At 41.8% G+C, this 16,634-nt stretch overlaps 1 protein-coding gene and 1 long non-coding RNA gene across 2 annotated transcripts in view; both read left to right on the forward strand.

The window, feature by feature from the left end:
* Window positions 1–16,634, forward strand: part of LOC117954136 (contactin-associated protein-like 4) — a 147,611-nt gene that overhangs the window by 11,329 nt on the left and 119,648 nt on the right. The gene's annotated exons all lie outside the window — the stretch shown is intronic.
* Window positions 11,701–12,204, forward strand: LOC117954154. Its single transcript, XR_004658755.1, has 2 exons — window positions 11,701–11,792; window positions 11,871–12,204. It is a non-coding gene; the product is annotated as an uncharacterized LOC117954154 (long non-coding RNA).

Below are 16,634 nucleotides of genomic sequence, written 5' to 3' on the forward strand. Positions count from 1 at the left end.
TCCCCTGAAAAATTAAGTTGGGTAGAGTTAATTCTGTGAGTTTATGTATAAAAACAAAATTGTGGCTGTTGTCTGCTCACTCTAACCAGAGATGGGAAGTACAACTACTTTGTTACTGTATTCAAGTAGATTTTTCAGATATTTTTACTTTACTATTCATTTTTTTAAATAGTACTTTTTACTTTTACTCCTTACATTTTAACATGATTATCGGTACTTTTTACTCCTTACATTTTACAAAACTGGCTCGTTCCTTTAGTTTTGTACAAAAGCTCGTCTATCAGGTGTGGTTGTGCATGTTAGATAATCAGCTGAGATTGTGAGCGTGTTTGAGAGCTGTAAGTCATAGAACTGATTCAATTCATTTAATGTAATTAAATGTAATTAATAGTGGGTTTATTGTTATTTACTAGCACATATGATTCCTATGCATTTTGCCCTTTAGCCTTTACAATGTTATTTATTTTATTACCACACACACAGTCATAGCTACCCACGCCCATGTTTATTCTGATGCTTGATTGTAATAAAGCATCCACAGAGAGAAGTTGTCTCCTTCCATTTTTTAACAGACACACCTGGGCCGAAGTTGGAAACCAGAATCGGCTTTAAATCCAGTCCTAATCTAGTCCTCACTAAATTTAAAATAATTTCACTGGAGTTAGTTATTAATTTTGCGTCATCAATACCAAACTGAATGTAATTGGATGGGAATATACACTGAATTCTCACAAAATCACAACTGAATTCATATCATGCTACTGGGTCAGAATCTTATAAACCTGGAGTCCCAGTCTATGTTACAATAAATAAGCTATGTGTTTTATATATGTTTTAGGCCTATTGGCAGACAGCCATTTAAAATGTAGGTAATGACAATATAATAGAATATAAAGAGCTTTTTGTCCATGTCCACTGTAGTTTCTCAGCGTGCTCTCTGTCTAGTCCAGGTAGCTTTGTCATTTGCAAGGCTACTTTTACATTTATACTTTAAGTAAATTTCCAAGCCTCTACTTTGTTAATTTAACTTGAGTAAAGACGTTAAATCAGTACTTATACTTTTACCAGAGTATTTTTTAACAAAATTATTTGTACTTGGCATCTCTGACTATAACATGCTCTCTGTTTGCCAGTGTCAGTGCTAGGCCAAAAACGGCCATATGGAAGAAGAAGGTTATAAAAATTACATTTTTTAACCAGATTGTGTACATGTAGGAACAAGAAAAGTGTGTGACTCTTGGCCCAATCATATATGATATATATAAATCGTGTATATACAAACAAAAGTTTGGAGAACATTCAAAATATCAGTCAGAAAAAGTCATTTTCCCAGTCATCTTCAAGTATGCTTTCATCTTTCTCTCTTAGTCTCATCAGTCCTCAAGATGTTTATCTTCCCCCAGAGCTGGTTTAGAGCCAATGGAGTGTGAGCTATAATCATAGCCTAATAACAGATAATCCAAAGAACACTACATGACTTTAATCCCCGCCCTTAATACCACTCCACTCCCACTGTTGGCCTGTATAAGGATTTGTATTTTCGCCCTCTTCCCTGGGCCTTTTAATGATGTTGACTGACTGAGTCACCACTCTGAACTAATGACACCTAAACTTTGTAGTGTCAGTTTACTTTCTGCCTGAAAATCATATTTAAATAGCTGGAGTGAGTCAGTCAGTCAGGTGAAATCCATCCATATTCCCACAGCTTCCGCTCTGTTGTCCTGTGATTAAACCTTATGAGGGCTGACATGATGGACAGGTTGTCATATTTTCTTCGCCCTGAACTTGGTGACCAGTCTTAGCCAATTATGCTTTAAGACTGATATGGTTTGTTTATTTATGTGCACAGTTTTGGAGAAACTCTTATGATTATTCAGCTGCTGCAGGCTGTGGAGGGATTTAATATTAGAGTTAGAGTTACCAACCCAGTCTAACGGCATTTTGTGGTATCTAACGGCATTTTCTAAAACTTATTAATGTCAATAGGGAGCATCTTTTGTGATCACAGCACCATTGCAACAACACCTACACAGCTTTGCTATTATTGGTATTTTTAGCCCTATAACCGCTGTTTTAATCAACATTTATTCATGAGATCTTATCATGGTTTGTATGTATTTCCTTTATTGTTATTATCTGTTATATGTGCTCTAGTGCAATTATACAGAATTATCTGTTTTATTATTCAGGTTTTATTGATTTGGTAATCAATTGACAGGGGATGGTCATTGATACTTGTGCAATGTATGCATTGTAGGGTAGATTGTATGTTGTACGTGAGTGTAAAGTCTATGTTTATTATGTGTAATTGATGTTTACAGCAGCCTTATGTAGCACTGATGCCCAAGAAAAATTTCCCTCGGGACAATAAAGTTGATCTTGATCTTGATCTCAGTCTATTTTGGCCAGGGAAGATGGATTGCTTTGTTGTTCATTGATATTTTTTTTATCAATTAACATTTATTTAGATTCTCTCATGGTATTCATTTCTTTATTTTAATAATATTATTTAGGTCTTTTTACTGGTGAAATATTACTGTATGCAGTGAGACAGAACACTACGAAATAGGCAAAGCCCATATAATGGGCGGCTGTGGCTCAGTGATAGCCTGGTCGCCTGGTTCCATCCAGGGCCATGCACTCCCATGTCCAAGTGTCCTTGGGCAAGACACTGAACCCCGAGTTTCCCCCTGATGCTGCGCCTCTGGAGTGTAAATGTGTGTGCGTGTTTATCAAAGATGACGCCAAATCCTCCAGCATTGTACGGCCGCCTCGGTACCGAACAACAGGGAAATGATACGCCACACACCAGTGGAAGGCCCACCACATGGGGGACACGCAATAACAACGGGATGGTTGTTGATAGGAAGAGAACAACGGGGAAAGGAACCGTCGCACGCGGATTGCAATCCCAGGTCTCCATGGTGAAGGTCCTGTGTTATCTGACCCATCCATCACCCCAAGTGACATCCTTACCTGGATTTTCAACTTTTCAAAACTTCTCACTACCATAATCGTGCAGTTATCACGATATGTGCTTCCCATTGAAATACATTGGTTTAAAAGTTGTGTGCTGACCACCACAAAAAAATGATAAAATTGTGTCTATAGATTAAATAACGTCACAATTTCACGAAATGCCATGACACTGGGCTGGGCTTTTGTTATAAAAACCTATCAAGATGCTGGAGGCTGAATGGCAAATGGTGGCATTACTCCCTAATTGAAGGCTATTCGTTGCCTTAACAAAGAGTTGGTTATTTAAACTGAAGCAGCGCAAGGGGAATATTAGGACTTGACCAAATGAGCTTGTGAATTATCCCTCATCCGTTCCACTATTAATCAGGTAAAGAAAATGCTGAGGATGGAGAGTGTGACCACAGCTTATTTTAAGGTGTAGGCTTTCCACATGGGAATTTATTGCTTTTCAGTTAAGTGCTTGTTTGCACAGGGAAGATCAAAGCCATCGCACTAAGTGTGGCGAGCTTCCCAGCAACGCTCCCGGTCCTTTATGATTCATGAGAGGGCGGCATCATCCAGAGCCAGGGTAACGAACAAGGCAAGTGGCTAAGGATCATCTTTCATGTTTCTTCTTTAGTGTCATTTATGGAAATGTGTGCAGGCAAAGTGAAGCCATGAATGTGATCTGATGAAGTCAAGGTTACAGAGCGGATGTGGAGCCACCAGTCATGAATCTGGATTTATGAACCCCGGCAACAGGTAGTTACACGAGGAGCTGACCGAGGACTGCAGTCCATCCATTTGATATCGGGCGCTGTTGGACTATATTTGTTCAAGGCCGTCCCCAGAAGGAGTCTATCTCCCCAAAATAATGAAACCATTCATCAATGGAGCTGTCGTCATCAAATATGACTTGCTGTCGCCTCAAAAAGCTTTCATCTGCCGAGGTCATGATACTCCGTCAATCCGGGACAGTAGACTTAAACAACAAATGGTTTTACACTTACTTACTTTCTATTTGCACCAGCAGATACATTAGTTATGACTGTCGTAATCGGATATTTAATTGGGGACATAAAACGTACCAACTGTAACTGCATTAGTTACCAAGGTCGCCGTGCTCTTTCAATCTCTATTACAGCAGGGATTAGCCTTCGGCTCGACAGCTCATCCATCCAGGGGGAAATCTGTGCTGCAGTTGGTGCAAACACAACACATTATTCCAAATAATGATCAATGGGGAGATAGAATGCATTCAGCACAGTTCATTTCAAACTGTCAGTTATGTAGCTTGCAAAGTTGCAAAACTGGAGACAAGCTTTGCCAGTTTAATGGTTAGCATTAGAAATGTATCCTCATGAGATAGCAGATTTCATGAAAATATGACCATTTGTTTCCTATTCCTATTTGGTGTACAAAGTTAAACATCATACCTTAAGGGATGTCACAAATAAAGAGGGAGTGTGAAGATCTTTAGTAAATTGAGCTTTCTAATATTCTTGTGTGCTCTACCAGTGTTCAAATCCCAAATTACAAAGTTCTTCACACAAGGTACCTAATGAAAATCTACAAATTATAAAATCATTAGAGTTCTGTTAAAAAAAGCTCAAAACCTGAAGCGATTTAAAATAGGTCACTAATACCTTTTTAAATCTTTGTGAGTGCCCATTTATAAGGCTGCTACTGCACGGTGGATGAGCTACTTGTGTACACGTTCAAAAAAGTGTGGTTTGAAGTCTGTTCTGCAGACTGCTGATGAAACGGGGCCAGTCAGTTTGTATTAGCGAGGAGGACAGAGCTGAGTAAGTGGCCATTAAAGAAGGAAAGCTAAGACTGAATTTCCACACAACAAGACAGAGTTAATTCCGAGCTAAGCACTTTGAGGTGAGTCAGTTTCTACTGTCTCTTCCATTTTATCCCTCAATGACTTTGCTGTGTGTGTGTGTGCGATGAACCGCCTCTCCTCTTTGGGATTATTTGACCTCATTAGAGGAAGCCAGAGGAAGAGGAGGAGCGAGGAGCATAGACCAGGTAGACATGGACGTGAGTTAGAGAGGAAGAAAACAAGCACATGAACGGGAATCCTTTGGAGTCCACATGTCAGAATTTGTTAATTTGGACAGGATTCATAAAAACGAGAATGGCAGCAGATAATGTTAGACGCCTTCGCCACATTGTTGATGCTGCAGAAGACGCTAATTTCACGTCTTTCTCTTAACACAAGGAAAGCATTTGAACAGAGAAGAGTGGTCATTTTTATGGTCAGACTTAGAGGTGCTGCAGCTCCAAACTAAAAAAACGTCCTCAAGGCTGCTAAGAAGATGATGTAACCTATTGGAAACCACTTCATGATGTGTCTGTTACATGTACCCTTTCCTTTTTTTGGTTGTTGTATATTTGGAACTCTCTTTGGACACTTGGTACAGCATTGCTGACTCTTTGAAGGCCATGCTGTAGGGTAGTGCGGCGGTCTTCATGCCTCTATGCGTTTGGTACCTTATCTTGTTTCTATCTGGGTGTGTGTCTGTTTGTGTGAGTGTTTGCGTGTGTCTGTTTCCGTGTGTGTTGCTCGTGAACTGTGGACATTGTTCTTGCTGTTGTTTTTTTGTTGTGTGTCCCACCTTCCCGTCTTTCCTTTCCTATTTATATTTAATTTTGACTTTAGTGGGTCCTGGGACACATTCTCATGTCTCAGCATATTGTTATTGTTTGTAATCTTTAAATAAAAACATTTGGTGACAAAAAAAAACAATCAAAAAAATTGGATAGATCGTCTAGCTAGCTGTCTGGATTTACCCTGCAGCAATCTGAGGACCAGGTAACCATAGTCTTCATAAATCCACTGGACCATGTCCATGTCGGGAGGCTTGCACATGATCAGAATTAAAATAGTTGTTAAGTGTGTGATAAGAATTTTACTCCTAAAGAAGATAAACATAATTTGGAGTTTTGAATGTCAACACAAAAAAATTCAAAGGTGGACGGACATCCTACAGAATGACATCCTAAAGAAAGACATCCAACGGCACCTTTGGAAGCATCGGAACAATCCCGTATTTTAAAGCGTCGTCGGTATAGGCTGCTGCAACTGTGGAGAGGAAAAAATGTTTTCCTCAGGCAGATCCTGGGCTTGGGCCTTGACTGGTTGAAGGGGGGAAGATACAGAAATCAGCCGACTTAGATCACCCAACTCTGCACTTCTCAGCTCTTTTAGCTCATTGCTTTGCTTCAGTCTCAACGCTCTCATCAACCTTTTTTGCAGACGCAGCAGGCAACTGTTAGTGAAAAAGTACTAGAAACCCACTGTCCGCTGTACTGTACTAGCTGGTGAACCCAGAGAGTATAAAGCTGCTGAGGACCATTAATAATTCTCTCAACGGTTGGATGGAGATCAGTCCAGAAACAAACAAATGTAATGTTACTCTCTGTTTTTGGATTTACAGTTCAACACATTTGACATAAGAACCGGACTGGAAACTGCATGATAACCATCAGTGTTTGGCAAGTTACTTTTAAAAAGTAAAAAGTTACAGTTACTAGTTACTTCATCCAAAAAATAACTAAACTAGTTGCTCAGTTACAAATTATCAAAGTAACTAGTTACTTTAGAAAGTAACTATTGCGTTACTTTCAAGTAAATGTTTAACCCTTGTGTTTTCCTTCCGGTCCCAAAGACCCTCCTGCATTCAATCGTGTTTTTCTGCTACCAGGGCCTCGTCCTCTGGGGTCCCTAGACCCATCCTGCACTCCAACGTGTATCCCACTAGCGTCATCTAATCCTCCAGGGTCCCTTGGGACCCGATGGACGAGGCGGGTTTGTGGTGGAACATACTTCCATCCATCTTCGACCGCTTATCCGGTGTCGGGTCGCTGGGGCAGCAGCTCCAGTAGGGGACCCCAAACTTCCCTTTCCCGAGCCATATCAACCAGCTCTGACTGGGGGATTCCGAGGCGTTCCCAGGCCAGGTTGGTTATATAAGCTCTCCACATTGTCCTGGGTCTTCCCCGAGGCCTCCTCCCAGCTGAACGTGCCTGGAACACCTCCCTAGGGAGGCACCCAGGAGGCATCCTTAGCAGATGCCCAAACCACCTCAACTGGCTCCTTTCGAGGCGAAGGAGCAGCGGCTCTACTCCGAGCTTCTCACCCTATCTCTAAGGAAGACGCCAGCCACCCTCCTGAGGAAACCCATTTCGGACGCTTGTACCCTGGATCTCGTTCTTTCGGTCATGACCCAGCCTTCATGACCATAGGTGAGGGTAGGAACAAAAATTGCCTGGTAGTTAGAGAGCTTTGCCTTCTGGCTCAGCTCCCTTTTCATCACAACGGTGCGATAAACATAATGTAAAACCGCACCGGCTGCTCCGATTCACCGACCAATCTCACGCTCCATGGTCCCCTCACTCGCGAACAAGACCCCAAGGTACTTAAACTCCTTCACTTGGGGTAAGGACTCACTCCCTACCTGAAGAAAGCACTCCATCGGTTCCCTGATGAGAACCATGGCCTCAGATTTAGAGGTGCTGATCCTCATCCCAACCGCTTCACACTCAGCTGCAAACCGATCCAGTGTATGATTACCTAATTGTATGTAGATATTATGTTTATATTGTGGAGCCATATAAATAACACAATATACTACACACTACTACTGCTACTACTACGCTAGATGTTTTGTAACTTTTGATATTTAGTACTCCTCATTTGGGCCCCCCACTATCTGTCTCTCGTTGACTGACTCGCTTGTGTTGTTCGTTGTGTCCGACTGTGCGTTACTTAAAACACCCGCCCAACTCTACCTCTGATTGGCTTAGCATGAAATTTTACTCAACCTCAGCCAATCGTCAGCATTTATGCGCTTGTCTTGTGCACCGCCCACTAACTGAGGAAGAATGGTAAAAAAAAAAAAATTTTCCTTTTGTCTCAGAGATCAAGTTGGTCTTATGAAACAAAACGGCTTAAATTATAGTAAAGCGCCGCATTTTTTGGCAGTAACTTTAACTGCGTTATTAAGATGGGTAGAGTTAAGAGTTATTCCTATCACTGTTTACCATCAGTCACGGATGGAAAATCTTAAACTGTCCTTTCCACTTCAATGTTCTGGTTTAAACACTGGGAAATATGTTCCTCCACTATCACTCTTTAACAAAAGATGAACCTTCATTTTAACCCCCAAAACCACTCCCTGTTTACTCTGTAGTGGACTATATTCACAAAGCAACAAAGTAAGTAGGGACCATGACTTTTGTTATGGCAGAGAATATCTCCCTATTATAAAGAGAGTAGTGAATGGGTGAGCGTGGGAGGATTTCAGACACAGCTTTTGATATTTAAGAGCTATAATGCAAATAATAACCCAGATGGTATCTGAACTGGACTCTCAGAGCAGTCTGATGCTGCTCTTCAGGGAGCAGAACGCTTCTCCAGGAGCAGTGTGCTGAATTCTATCCCGGAGAAACAAACAACAAAGAAATTCAATTTTTTTTGCGGAGTGCATTATCAACTCGGGAGATAAAATACTTCAGGCTTCTGGAAAAAAAAAGATTAAATTTAAGATGGGAAGAGAACAAATGTGTGCAATACTGTTGTGGAGAGATGCCATCTGCACTCCTCAGCTCCCTAGCCATCACCACCATCATCTATCTGACAGGAAGTGGAGAGTCTTTTTGGTGTGTATGGTTAAAGTTCTTCCACTTGTGTTATTCTTCTGAGCTGAATACACTTCCGTCGGAGCAATTCAGGATTTTGAAATTGCAAAAGTGTTACTATCCATGCAAATGGCATGGGACTAAAGCTATAATGATAATATAATAATAATAATAATAATAATGTCTACTGTTTATTGATCCCCAGTGGGGAAATTACAATGTACACTCTGTTTTTGTTAGAAATCACTACACACAGGCCTGAAATACACACACACACACACAAATATTTACACACACACACACACACACACGCTCAGGACCTAATCAAGAGCTCCTGGCAGTGGTTAAGAGGTGAAATGGCATCTCTCCAGCTACCTTAAGGTCCGTACTCCCTACCGACCCTCATCAAGCTATGACAGGAGATGTCCACCATATCCAACATATCTGCCCTAATTGGGGTCTGTCAGGACTTTTACCCCAGCTGCCCTCCAATTACACTGTCCCATGAAGTGTAAAAGTGCTGCCTCAACTTCTGGAAAGGACAGAAACTCTTCTCTTAGTTGGTAGCCTTTGTGTTTCCAGTCTCTCGAGGAGCTGAGCTCTGGCTGTTTGACAGGCAGGGGAAGATGGAGAGCGCCAAATTATCTGCAGAGAAGTTTTTTTAAAGCCCTCATCGTCTAATATTTTCTGTGGGAGGACGGCTGTAAAGTAGCACTAAGTAGATGCTGCGACTGCAGATCCTGTTGTGGTTTTGTGGAGGTGTAAAAAAGCTCACACACAGACACAGTCAGAGAGCTCCATAGATGCCTTTGGTCACGATGTCCAGTTTCTCTACCTTGGAGCTGATATAAAGTGTTTGTTATTGAAGAGGCGGTGCACTGATGTATCCATAGAGCAGCTGTTAGAGTAAAGGTGTAAAGTGGTTGTCTCTGCTGTTATCTCTATAGCTTGGCTGTTCCAATAGCTGCAGCTCGAGGCATGTACCTCCTTACCTTAATGAAATCTCTAAGATATCTTCTTTTTTTTTAATTATTTTTTGTGCATTTTAGGCCTTTATTTATATAGGACAGCTGAAGACATGAAAGGGGAGAGAGAAGGGGAATGACATGCAGCAAAGGGCCACAGGGCCTCTACGTAAGGGCGCCTGGTCTACCATGAGAGCTACCCAGGTTCCCGATATCTTCTTGACCACCAACCGTGGTTTAAGATGTAAGCCTTTGAATAAACCGGACGAGGTAAAGAAAGGCAGTATTGGCTTGTGTTTCTTTTGGAAAAAAGCTTGCACTACTGCAGGTGCTGCAGTGTTTATATGCGGCCATGGTTAACAAATGATTTAGCATAACTGAATGAATCGCTTGCTTGATAGTCTCCACAATCATCTCTTGGATTTAACAGTGGTTTAGCGCTGAAATTGTACTGTAAATGGACTGTTCTTATATAATGGTTTTCTACTCAAAGCGCTTTTATATAGTACAGGAACCATTCACACACATTCCTACACTCCAATGGCGCAGCAATCAGGGGCAACTCAGCGTTCAAAGTCTTGCCCAAGGAAACTTCGACATGGGACTGCAGGGCCAGGGATCAGACCCCCAACCTTCCGATTGGCAGGCAACTGCGCTACCACTGAAAAACATCTGTATTCTGTATTTCTCACAATCTGTTTTTATTCTATTCTATGCTGTCACACCCCAAACGATCCTGACCAGAGACGGCTCGGATTTGGAGGGAGATCCTTCTTTTCACGACTTTGTGCAGTAGCTTTGTCCACACCAGAGCTTTTCACAGCATTCATACAAGAACACAAGAACAACACCAGGGCTGTACTGTCAGTACCGTGTCTAGTCTCAGGCTACAATAAATGCATATTATTTAGATGCGTTGCTTAACTTTCCACTCCCTTTTGAGCTCCAACACTCATTTGCATAAAAACAGTTTGTATAAGCCCCTCTACTGGTGCAATGCAGAGTGTTTTTTTTAATTGAATGAATCCCCAGTGTCCAATACGGTGTTTCAGTTTTTTAGATTTGCCGAGGTACTTGGAAGATGTGAATATCCGTGTATTTCATTTGAGTGTCAGAAGAAAAAAACATGTTTTTCTTCCCATGGAGACTTGTTGCTCCACTGCTCTCTATTAAGAGACTTTACAGGCAAATAGATTCAAATTATTTACTTAGTGCAGCCTGTGAATTACTTGATATTTTATTATAGATCTCCTACCGGAGTCATTAGTATGAGTGATGTAGCCTGTAGCGTTCCCTCTAAATCTGCATAACTCTGGCATAATAATTTACAGTGAATGTTTTGAGCTGAACCCTGCCTCAACAGCTTGCTTCAACTCTCTCGTCTGTGTTTATGTGATTTGAACCTGGCAGTTTTGAAGATGAAGAGATTTTTAAATGCTGCTTTTGATGACTTCATTTGGTTGATGTCTGTCTCCCACACAGCCTCCTACATGGCTGCTCGGCGTGATGAGCCTCACTGAGGAGGATTGTTTCATCCTTCCAAAGGCATGCGGTAGATTGATGCAGAGTGGTGGATGCATTAGGAGGCTGTTTGTGGGAATCTGTGTGTGGGCTTTATTCTTGCTCGTACAGATTGTGCTGTACAAAATGAGGTTATTATCTGGTATTGTCTCGCTGGATTGGGGTTGAAGGCCAGAAGGCATCAACATTATAAGGGACCTGTCACCCAGACATTTTGGGTAGCAGGGAGTAGAGGGTGAAAGGGGAATAAATTGTCGCTCCCATCCCATCCCGAACCCACAAAAAGATTCCTGTCACATTCCCATCATGTGACCGTCCCCCACAAAGAAATTCTGTCCTTCAGAATCCTGAGAGTAAGACTCCCGAATCCCATCCGGTTCCCGTTTCCTTCCCTATGTTGTCTAAAGTTATCAGACTGTGTTGCGGACTCTTTGGTGGACACACGCGTCACACCGCAAGGCTCGCACGCCACTCAGGGCAAAATAGAGAAAGAAAAAGAGCCATGTGTTGCTGCCTGGTGGATAACTAGCCAGTTTATATTGCGTGTGTGTTTGGTCAATTGCGTGAAATCACTGAGGATGCCACAGAGATTTAGGCTACATGGTTAACCTGCATGCCTAGGTAACATGCATTACCTACAAGCCTAGGTAACATGCATTACCTGCAGGCCTAGGTAACATGCATTACCTGCAGGCCTAGGTGACATGCATTACCTACAGTCCTAGGTTACATGCATCACCCGCAGTCCTAGGTAACATGCATTACCCACAGGCCTAGGTAACATGCATTACCTACAGGCCTAGGTAACATGCATTACCTACAGGCCTAGGTAACATGCATTACCCGCAGGCCTAGGTAACATGCATTACCTACAGGCCTAGGTAACATGCATTACCCGCAGGCCTAGGTAACATGCATTACCTACAGGCCTAGGTAACATGCATTACCTGCAGGCCTAGGTAACATGCATTACCTACAGGCCTAGGTAACATGCATTACCTGCAGGCCTAGGTAACATGCATTACCTACAGGCCTAGGTAACATGCATTACCCGCAGGCCTAGGTAACATGCATTACCTGCAGGCCTAGGTAACATGCATTACCTGCCTAGTTGTTTTTGTTTTAGTAAAAGGCAATAAATCATTTAAATTCTTTTTTGTGCTATTAGAATAAATAAAGCATAACCACCAACAAAAATCTTCACATTAAGCTGAGAAAGGCTGTTGCTGCAATTGTGTAAATTTTACAGGAAAAACAGTTTTCATTATATGAGGAGCCTACGATCCAAGTCATGAAGTTACTTTGGAATGCAGACGCTTATTTCATGTTGTGGTCAATTTAGAGATTTTGGTCTCTTTTGCTTTCATGTTTTCTTATACTCTAATGGAAATAAAACTTCCAAGCATTTATATGCAGTTTGTTTCAGGCTGCATCTGTAGATTACATATCTACATATTTAAACCTAACATTTCAGGGGAAAAAACTCTTAAATCATCAAATTGGCCTTGTTAAATGTGTGCATTTTAGCACATTTTAATTAGTTAACGCCTTATTTGTTTATCAATATGGCAATAACGTTACTAGACACAGATGTGACTTTAGCTGTTTACCTGGAGTGTCTCAAGTAAGTAAAAAACATTAGCCTGTATAGCCATCATGCCTCAGATAAACCCCTAACTTATCACACAAGCTAGTAGCTCGTTAGCGAGACAGAATTTAACTTTTTTTTTTTTTGTAAATTAGCTTTTAACCCGAGGCACTGGCTGTTCATCACCACTCACCTCCACACAAGCTAAGACAAACTTGCTGGTAGGACTGCACAATGAATCGAATTTTAATCATGATCACGATTTTGACTTCCCCCGATCCAATTTGTGTGATCGAAATTTTTTTTAAATGCGTCATTTAATGTAACGCTCAGTTTTTTTTTTTTTGCAAAGCCAATCTACCGCTCCTTAAACCACTGTCTGATCATGTGCTAGTCAGAGTTAATCCCTGCATCACGTAGCTTAGTTTCTAGATGGAGACAGTCACAGAGGACAGAGTAACGGGAGGAAAACTCAACAGATAGCACTCGGTTAGACGTCGGTCTCACGGTTTACCTGTTTACCAGTAAACGCATAATTTTGTCCCGTCTGTGTTGTTTCTCAGACAACAGCAGAGACCAGTGCTAGTTGGTGCTAGTTAGCGTCTGTTAGCTCACAGGGCTCTAGGTTGCTAGTTAGCGTCTGTTAGCTCACAGGGCTCTAGGGTGCTAGTTAGTGTCTGTTAGCTTACAGGGCTCTAGGGTGCTTGTTGGTGTCTGTTAGCTCACAGGGCTCTAGGGCACGAGTAATTTATAATAATTTATAATAATAATAATAATTAATAATATTTTTTCCTCTGCAACGTTGTTTATATCAATAAGGTTAATTTCTGTGTTACAGGACCCATTTCTTCTGTAAAGCCGTGCCTTTGTTGGATCTCTCCTCTATTCTCTCTCCATACAACCCCGGCACACAGCGGGGCCGCTCCACACTTCCGACATTTGTCCACAGTTTTAATTGTTATTAACACAGCTGTATGTATGTATCCAAGCATGAGAGGCAAACCTGTATTTGTACCAGTGTTTCTGCTGGTAACTCTGCCATTGTGGCCGCCACGGCAAAAAACACAGAAGTTAACTTCAGTTCGTGTTGTAACAGCGTGTAAGACAGAGCCTGCTGGACCCATTCATAACCAGTCAGCGGTCACTCTGTGAGTAGCGTCCATCGCACTCCCCCTCTCTTCCTAGCTCTTTTAATCAGTTATTGTTGAAAACAAGTGAAGGAGATTTCTGAGAGATACATTTAAAAAAAAAAAAAATCCTACGCTATTTATTTTAGACTTCTAACTTTCATTTACATGTGTTGCAGCTGTATGTCTATACAACATACAACATCAACATAATAAGAATGTAGCATAATATGGATGTGAAAGCAGTTATACTCAGACTAATCAACAGTGATCACGGTATTGATCAAAATAATCGGGATTATCATTTTGGCCATAATTGTGCAGCCGTACTTGCTGGATTGGGGACTGCTGACTCTCTGGTTACCTAGCGAGTGTGGGTGTGACAATGTATCATCTTCCAACCTGATATTTAGATTGTATAACCAACAGCCTAAATACATTTGATTGACAGGGAAGTGCAAACAGGAATATATATATATTTCCCATCTGTCAAATGTCCACTTCATCATTTTCTGCTGTTTGTGATTGAGTTGTGACTTCTTTATTGTTACATTAGGCTGAATCTCATTCTGTTGGCCAGTATTATATCAGATAATGTTGTTATTCTACAGTACAGATTGGACAGCAGAGTCATTCTTTGTAACTTTTCTTCTTCTTTTAAATACTTCTCAGAATGACTCATTCCTTGCTTGGAAGGGCTTTTTTCTTGAAGTAAAACTTGTGCTTCTTCTGCTGTTAACCTGGGGGCCTAAAATATAACTGTCAAAGGAAAACTTGTATTCTAAGTTTACCCTTAATTTGACGTTGAGGCGGAACAGAAAGCGCTTGTTTTGGAGTTTGTGCGGAGGATGAAGCTGCAGTGGTTTAACATGCAGGAAAGCTCTCTGTCCAAAACAGCTGTTCAGCGGCTCCATTTTCCTTTTGGGCTGCCTGTGTTTGTGCTCCACTGGTCCCTTGTGTTCAGGGAGGTGAAATGCCAATGCTCAGCCAGGGAAAAAGTTTGTATTTTTGAACGGCTCGGGTCTCTCTACCTCAGCGAGGCTGTGCTCTCATCACACATGATCTCCTCAGGGATTGCAGCACTCTCCCTCTCATTTCACCTCTTCAGACTACTGTAATACATCTGTCACCAGTCCGTCAGGTTAGAGCCTGCAGGGATGAAGAGCATCAGGAGGAGCTTCAGAGGAACAGAGAACGGCAGGTCTTCAGATGGCTGTAAAGTGGCTCGACCACATTTCCTAGCTTAGAGGATGTTTCCCAAATTGACCGGAATTGAGAATGCCAACACAAAGAAAGCATAAGTGGAAGGACATCTGGCTGAAAATAAGGGACATCTCGGCAGAAATTCGGGCAATCCTGTAAATCAAACTTCATCAATATAGACTACTTGTATTGCAAACAATTGAAATAATAAAGATTGACTCTAAAATTTTATATGACTGTACATCAGGACTCTGAATTATATACGCTGCAACAAATTGTCCTCTATAGACTTCAGACTCAGTCAATGGCAAATAATTTCATCATCAAAGAGAAACTATTCAAGGTGCGGTGTCACTGAGGCCAAGCTGAGTGTTCTGATGTTTTCAAGCAGCTGTACTGTAAAACCCTTCATATGTAAATATGCAGCTTTGATGTTAGATTGCTTAAAGCTGCATTGTGCAACTGGGGGTGACCGAAAACTAGTTAAAAAAACTAGGTAACTAGTGCCTACCATCCACTGGAGGACTATGAACAGACTAAAGTCTGACACCATCTCCATATTTAAGACAATCATCTCACATCTAGAGTTAAAGATTGTCATTAAGTAAAGATTGGGGACCTTGCTCAACACCTTTCTATCCCCTGCTTTGACTCATTGATTCTGGACTATGTGCTGCTGCCACCCTGTGTAATGTACATTACTCACTGTGATCTTCAGATGCGGTTACCTCTAGCTATAATCTAACGGAGGATTATCACTTCAGTGCACTCTCCAGCCAAACTCCAGACTGGACCTTTGTCTGCCATGACTTTGTCTGCCATGACTTTGTCTCACATGTACTACAGTCTGTTTGCTTACGCTGGCTAGCTTCTGTTTGCTTCTTTGTTTTGCTGTATACCTCTTTTAGCCGAGTTCCCAGCTTAAGCAAATAGCTAACACTTACAGCTAACGTTATTGTTGGCACTCTGCACTTCTGTAAATGGTGCTCCTAAATTATTCCTTTGTGCAACTTCTCAACGTCATCTGCTACGTTGCTCCAGCTTACACTGCTGACATAAAATCCTTCGGACTCCTACGTCATCTTTGGTATGGGCCGAGGACCACGGGATGCAAGTTTCTATGTTTCTAAGTACTATACTGTCCTAACGACGCTCCACCCCCCAACGCCGTTGTCGTCATAGTAACCTCAGACCTTTAGTATGTGTTGACAGTGTCATTCCCACTATCCCCTCTTACTCAGCATCAACAAACATTACTGCTTCATTAACAACAAAGCCCTTTCTATTAACAACATCATTACTGCTTAACTGTAACCTGGCAAAATCATGAGGATCACATTGTACTTAACAGAGCCACCCCACCCAGCTGCGGTTACATCCTGAAGCCCCACTCCAAGGGCCGTGGTGGTGAGCTTCCAGTAACCAAAAGGACTTTCAGGACCCAATGTCACCTCTCTGGAATGCCTTGCGTTCAGTCTAACTGGGTCGGCTCAGCAGATTGTCCTTATATACCGTCCCCCTAAAACCTCCACTACCTTCATGTCTGAGCTATCTGAGCTACTCCCCTCTGTCTGCTCAAGGTCTCCTTCCACACTCCTCCTTGGTGACATCGATATCCATGTG

The sequence above is a fragment of the Etheostoma cragini genome, chromosome 12, assembly GCF_013103735.1.
Source record: "Etheostoma cragini isolate CJK2018 chromosome 12, CSU_Ecrag_1.0, whole genome shotgun sequence".
Lineage (NCBI taxonomy): Eukaryota > Metazoa > Chordata > Actinopteri > Perciformes > Percidae > Etheostoma > Etheostoma cragini.